Raw genomic sequence first — 7,496 nt, forward strand, 5'->3', positions numbered from 1 at the left:
CCCCTCTGCTAGCTACCTCTCTAATAGTGGCTTGAAGGGGAGACAAAGGACCAGCAGCAATGTCCTGGGAGGTTTTTGCACCAGGGCAATTATGGAAGACCTTGCCATTCAGACAGACGACCCTCCAAGTGAGTCTAATTCCAGCCCTACAGAAAGAAGAGGAGTACCCTTCTGAGAAGGGGAGACTTGAAGAGCCTACAGTTTTGGGGAAAGAGAAATTACTAAGTCTCTCAAGCCCTTCAGTTCCTCCCCTGTCTCATCCCAAGACTTCTCTTTATTAAACTCACCTTCATGGCCAAGAGGGAACTGACCCTGATTGAGCAATGTTGTGAAAGCATTCTCATCTGGTGGCCGCTCTAGAGGAGCAGAGGGTTTTGTTCTGCCCATATTCACCTCAGGGAAAATTCTCCCCTGCCGCTCAGGACTTAGATCTAAACTGTCCCGAATTAGTGCTCACAGGTCAAAAGCTTCCACTGGAATATTTTCCAGCCCATGTTCCTCTTGATATTGTTGCATTTTGACTCAGATTCTCCCTCAGGAGTCTGTGTCCAGAGTCCCATAGTCAGAAAACCAAGGACACAGCTGCTCTACGAACTCCAGGAGCCTCTGTACTTGTGCTGTTCTACCTTAACTCCCCAGTTTTCAGACTCTCTACAAGTGAATATACAAACATCTGTTTACTATTTCCCTGCCCCATATCAGCTTTTCTTTCTCAGATTGCTAAGTCCACGGTGGCTGCTTGTTCCTGGATGCTGTTTTTTTGTGCCATGTTGGCACTAGGAAAATTCTGCTCTACCCTAAATTTCTTCCTATTAAGCCTACACAATATCCATATGCCTAGCTCTGTATTTTTACCTAATTTAATAGATAGAAATTGAGAGAGAAAGAGAAATCTAGACAGAGAAAGATACTCACTACAGTCTAACTTAAACTATTCTGCTTTATCTATATACAGTTTTTGCTCCTGAAGAGTAAAATACCACCACCTTAAACTTAATACAAAACTGGACTTGCCGAAACAGCTTCCATGGTGCCCCCTCCCCCACTTACTTCCTCTGCACCCAAGTTCCTAGTTCTGGCACCATCTGTGGGAGGCTAGCTTCCACTTTTTAAAGGGTTCCTATGAGGAGGAGAGAGGAATAAGAAACTTTTATATAGAATCATAGCAAAGAGGAAAAAGACAGAAACACAGAATAGCTTTGGGAGGACCTGGATCAAAACCCATGGTCTCTTCCGCCTCTTCAAAAGAGCTTTTTATAACAATGCCAAGGGGTGGGGCAAAAGACCTCCCCTTGTTAGATCAAAGCACACTGCACAGCCAAGTGTAGACCCTTCCAAACACCTGGTAACCATGTCCATGGTCAAATCATCCTTTTATGCAGCCCTACTGGTTAAAGCAAGCTCCGATTCTTGGACCCTGAGTAAGTTCTCACTAGGAAACCTCTGTGGGTCTCTACAGGGCAACCGGGATTACAGAGTGAGAAGCCAAATTCCTGCACCTTTGATGTCATTGTTGAGTCACAGACCTGTAAGTAGAGAATCATATATCTTTGCTATTCAGGCAGAGGTAAAGAGGGTCAGAACGCATTACACCTCAAAAGGATAAACATCCCAACAAAGAAATAATGTAAACCATTGCTCCAGAGCTGGTGTGACAGTGCATGTAGTAATCCCAGCACTTGAGAGCCTATTATGGAAGGATCAGTCAGGGTGATATGACACCTTATGAGACAAAACAAAATTTGATCTAGACCTTATGTTACCTGTGTAACCTCTGTTAGAGAAAACATATCCATTTCTGTAGACTATTCCTGTGATCTGAGGCAAATGAATCCTGCAGGAAGGAGTTCCAACTGAAGTTCGTGGACAAAAATGTTGGGTGCACATGGAAATTAACCACTTTTGGACAGATCTAACATATTAAAAATAAGCAAATTTTTATCAAAAGAAGGAAAAATTTCAAATCAGAAAATAATTTCTTTTTCTTTTGGGACAGGTTCATGCTTCATAGGCTAAAGCTGCTCTCAAACTCCCAATCCTCTTGCTTCAGGTCCTGAGTGCTGGGACTATGGGTGTGCACCACCATTCCCGACCTTAAAGTCAGAAAATCTGTAGGACAAATTATTTAGAATGTTACTGAGTTAAAGGAAAAAGGAGCCATGGGGCCGATACACAACTTCATGGTAAAGACGGTAAAGATGTCAAAGCAGGAGATGGAGCGCTGGCTCGGCATTTCAGGGCACTTTTCTGGCAGAGGACCCGGGTTTGATTCCAAGCACCTACATGGCAGCTCACAACCACCCATAACTCCAGTTTCAGGGAATCTGATGTCCTCTTGGCTTTCGACACCAAGCACACTTGTGATGTAGAGACACACCACAAAACACACACACACACACACACACACATATTTTTTTTGACATATTCTAAAAATCATTTGCATATATGAAGAAAACAAGTAGAAGAGAGAAACAAATGAAAATTCTAACAACAGCAACAAATCAGTGAAATGAAATATCACAGAATGAGTTTTACATATTAAATATAGCCAAGAGGGGCCAGTGGGATGGGTCAGTGGGTTACAGTGCCTGCCAGCCAAACAGCCTGACTATATGAATTCAGTGCACAGGACCCCACATGATGGAATTAGAGAATAAACTCCAGCAAAATATCATCTGACCTCCACACTCTGGTATACTCAACCATATACATACACATTCACAAATAAATAAATAAATTTGAAAGTATATATATATGTATACATATATATATATATATATCATATGATATAGCACACACATATGTAAAATACAATGAACTGATGAATTCCAAGATCTGATCAAGTTATCTAGGACATATCACAGCCATGTGGAGTAGGTGAGAGGTTAAGAGGATGTAAAGGACTGAATGCCAACGTCCAGCAAGCGTGTAGGAGGAGTTCTAGAAAGGGAGTCAAAGGCCTGGGTACTGTAGTTGCATCTTGGACGCCCCTTGGGGCCCATGTTTTGAAAGATTGGTCCTCAGCCTGTGGTATTATTGGAAAGTAGTGGAACTTTAAGGAGACAAGGCCTGTATATTAATCACTTTTCTGTTGCTGTGATAAAAGGTCATGAGCCAAAGCAGCTTTTAAATGAAAGGATTCATTTTAGCTTAAGGTTCCAGAGAGATATAGTCTATCAGGGCAGGGAAGGCATGCTTGGTGGGAAGAGGAAGATGGTTGATCACAGTTCCATCCACACACTGGAAGAGAAAGAGAGAGAGAGAGACAGAGACAGACACAGAGAGACACACAGAGACAGAGAGACAGAGAGATAGAGACAGAGGGACAGAGGACAGGAAGTAGGATAAAGCCCACCCCGGTGACTTCCTCCAATAAGGCTGCACATCCTAAGGTCTCATAACCTCCCCAAACAGCACCACCAGCTGAGGATGGCATTGTCAAATACCTGAGCCTATGGGGGGGGCATTTCTCCTCCAAACTACCACAAGGCCTAATAGAAGGAAGCTAGGTCGCAGATAGCATGCCCTTGAAGGGGTTTGGGAACAGCACACTTCTTGTCTTTCACTTTGTGGTCAGCAGGAAACGATCAGCTCCCCTGTCCACACACATCATAATATACGGTGCCACCTCAGGCCCAAAGCAGCAGGGCTAATGACTTCGCTTGTGAAATGAGCCAAAATAAACCACTTTTTTAAAAAAGTTAACTTCGTCATCTCAGGTGCTTTGTTATAGTAATGGAAAGCTAGTTAACAGTAGGAGAAGGAAAAGCCAAGAGAATCAGTCATTCAAAGATGTCTGCTGAGGGCCAGCAAGATGGCTCGGCAGGTAAAGGTGCCTGCCACCAAGCCTGGTGACCTGAGTTCCGTCTGAGGAGCCCAGGTACAGACGAAAGGGGAGAACTGAAAGGTGGCTTCTGACTTTCACACATGTGCACGCACACACAAGTAAACGTAACACAAATTTTTAACTCAGCAACATCAAGTATAGAACAGGGAGCTGGGCATGAGACTCAGTTGATTGTGTGACTCTAGAAATGAAGAAACTCTGAGCTGCTCTCCAGGACCTCAGAAGAAATAACAGACAAGAAAACCAGCCATCTGGATGAAAGAGTCAGTGGTATGGAAGAAACAAGAAAATCGAGATTTGGAAAATAAACTATATGACCACCTCAAGACACTCAAAAACAAAACAGTTGTTAAAAGTCCAACATTACTGATAAAACTCTCAGGGCATTAGGAACATAGGAACATTCACAACAATGTAACTTTCATTAAGAAAAACAAACTGTGCCCACCCACACCTTTAATCCCAGCACTTTGGAGGCAGAGGCAGGTGAATAATCTCTGTGAGTTTGAGGCCAGCCTGGTCTACAGAGCGAGTTCCAGGATAGCCTCCAAAGCTGAAACCAAAGAGAAACCCTGTCTCAAAAAAACAAAAACAAACAAAAAGAAACAAATAAGCAAAAATCCTATCCAGCAGCTCGGGAGGCAGAGACAGACAGATATCGAGTTTGAGGCCAGCCATGTCCTCAAAGTGAGTTCCAGGACAGCCAGATGACAGAGAAACCTTGTCTTGAAAAAAACTAACAAACAAAAAAAGAAAGGAAAAGAGAAGAAAAAATCTTACATCTAAGTGACTTTTGTGTGTGTGTGATATTAGGCATGTACATGCTAGGCACATATTCTACCAGTGACATTATATATAATGGCAAAATACTGAAAAACTTTACCCAGATGTAGTGTAATTCTAGCATTTGGGAGGCCAAGACCCGAGGAAATAAGTTTGAGGCAAGACTGGGCTACATACCCTGATCCTGTCTCAAAAACAAAATACCCTGAAAAATGCAGACAACTACTTTTACCTCTTTGATTCAGCATTGTAATGGAACATTTAAATATCTCCCCCAGGGCCGGCAAGATCGCTCAGTGGGTAAAGAAGCTTGCTGTAGAAGCCTGAGGACCTGGGTTCAATTCCCAGAAGCCACATAAACATGGAAGGACAGAATAGACTTCACAAGGTTGTCCTTTGACTTCCACATATGTGCTGTGATATGCAAGCCCACCTACATGCGCGCGCGCGCGCGCACACACACACACACACACACACACACACACACACTCACGCTTTAATCCTAGCACTTCAGAGGCTGATACAAGCAGATATTCAGTATGAGGGCTACCTGGCAAATCCGTGCCACAAATGAACAAAACAAAACAAATAATAATAACAATAATTAAAAAAAACCCAACAACCTCTCCAAACGAAAACAAAGCCCTCAAACTTGAAATAATATACCAAAACTCCTACTAGGTTAAATAAGTAATTTTACAAGGTCGCAGGAGACACAGCCAATTTAAGACAATTTATTTCATTGCAATCAATGCACAACTGGAAATCACAATGCAAAATGCAGTGCCACTTGCAATAGCACAAAATAAAAACCACAAAACAGATGTGAATGTAACAAACACCAGCGAGGTTGGTTAGGGTTTCTATTGCTGTGATGGAACACCATGACCAAAAAGCAAGTTGGGGAGGAAAGGGGTTATTTGGCTTACACTTCCACATCACTGTTCCTCATCAAAGGAAGTCAGGACAGGAACTCAAACAAGGCAGGATCCTGGAGGGAGGAGCAGATGCAGAGGCCATGGAGGAGAGCTGCTTACCGCTTATTTCCCATCATGGCTTGCTCAGCCTGCTTTCTTATAGAACTCAGGACCACCAGCCCAGGGATGGCACCACCCACAGTGGGCTGGACCCTCCTCCATTGCTTACTAATTGAGGAAATGCCTTACAGCTGGATCTCATGGAGGCATTTCCTCAACTGAGGCTCCTCCTCTCTGGTGACTCTAGTTTGTGTCAAGTTGACACACAAAACCAGCCAGGACAGTTGGTGTCTGAGAGAACAAAACACTGACCCACACAATCAAAGCAGAGTAAGACAGACAGCAAACTGCAGCATGCTTATGTGTTAGAAGATTCAGTATGGTTAAGGTGTGCACTCTCCCTGAATTTGATCTATGAATTCTTTTTTTTTAAGATTTATTTTATTTATAATGTATAGTGTTCTGCCTGTATTTATGTCTGCAGGCCAGAAGAGGGCATCAGATCTCATTACAGATGGTCGTGAGCCACCATGTGGTTGCTGGGAATTGAACTCAGGACCTCTGGAAGAGCAGTTGGTGCTCTTAACCTCTGAGCCATCTCTCCAGCCCCCTGAATTTGATCTATAGATAATGATCTATATGATCTATTCAGAATTCCACCAGGAGTTTTGGGAGAAATCAATGAGTTGATTTCTAAGAATTATGAAAGAAAAGGAACTAGAATGACCAAAATGGCTTTTAAATTTTTAGTTATTTAAAAAAAAGTATGTGTGCATGCGTGTGTGTGTGTGTGTGTGTGTGTGTGTGTGTGTGTGTGTGTGTGTGTGTGTGTGTGTACTCATAGCATTCATGGAGAAGTCAGAGGACATCTTTTGGGAGTCAGTTCTCTATTATAATGGTTTTATGTTCACATAGTTGTGCAACCGTCCCCAAATCTAGGTTAGAATGCTCCCGACACCCAAAAAGAAGCCTTGTAGTCATCAGCAGGCCAGTCCTGTCTCCCACTTCATCCCTCAGGAACCTCTCATTCACTTTCTGTCTCTAGATTTTCTCATCTTGACACATCATAGGAGTGGCATTATACAGCGCTGTCTTTTGTGATTGGCTTCTATCACTTAACTCATTGTTTTCTCAATCCTTCCACATCATAGTGTGTATTAACATTTTACTCCTTTTTTTGAATAATATTCCCTTGAGTGACTATATACACTATATTTTATGGATCTGATTACTGGTTGATGGACATTTATTTCTTTTTCCCACCTTGGAGATATTATGAATAGTGCTGTATAAATTTCTATTGAAGTTTGGGATACACATTTTTTCACTCAGTTGGCTGAGTGTTTGCCTACCATTCCTAAAGCCTTGGGTTCAATCCCAACCAGATAAACCAGGCATGGTGCTGCACCGCTGTAATTCTAGCATGCAGGGAGGTAGAGACAGAAATCAAGATCCTCTTGACCTTCCTCATAAGCAAAAATTAAGAAAAGTTTATTTATTTAAGGTTTATTTATTTCATATTTGGGGTTGTGTATGTGCACCTGTTAATGTGTACCATGTGCATGTAGGTCCCTTGGAGGACAAAAGAATGTGTCAGATCCCCTGAAACTGAAGTTGTAGGTAGCTGTGAGTTGCCCAATGTAGTTGCTGGAAACCTAACTTGGGTCCTCTTCAGAAGCAGGAAGTGCTTTTAAGTGCTGATCAATCTCTTCAGACCTCATTTATTCATTTTTGAGACAGGCCCTCACAATGTATCCCAGGCTTCCTCAAACTTGAAATTCTTCCTTCACCTGTTACATTCTGGGGTTGCAGGTGTGTGCTGCAACACATGGCCTTTGATTATTGACAAAGGTACAATGGACATCCAAAAAGGGATTGTCTTTACAGCA

The sequence above is a fragment of the Peromyscus leucopus genome, chromosome 3 (genome assembly GCF_004664715.2).
Source record: "Peromyscus leucopus breed LL Stock chromosome 3, UCI_PerLeu_2.1, whole genome shotgun sequence".
Taxonomy (NCBI): Eukaryota; Metazoa; Chordata; class Mammalia; order Rodentia; family Cricetidae; genus Peromyscus; species Peromyscus leucopus.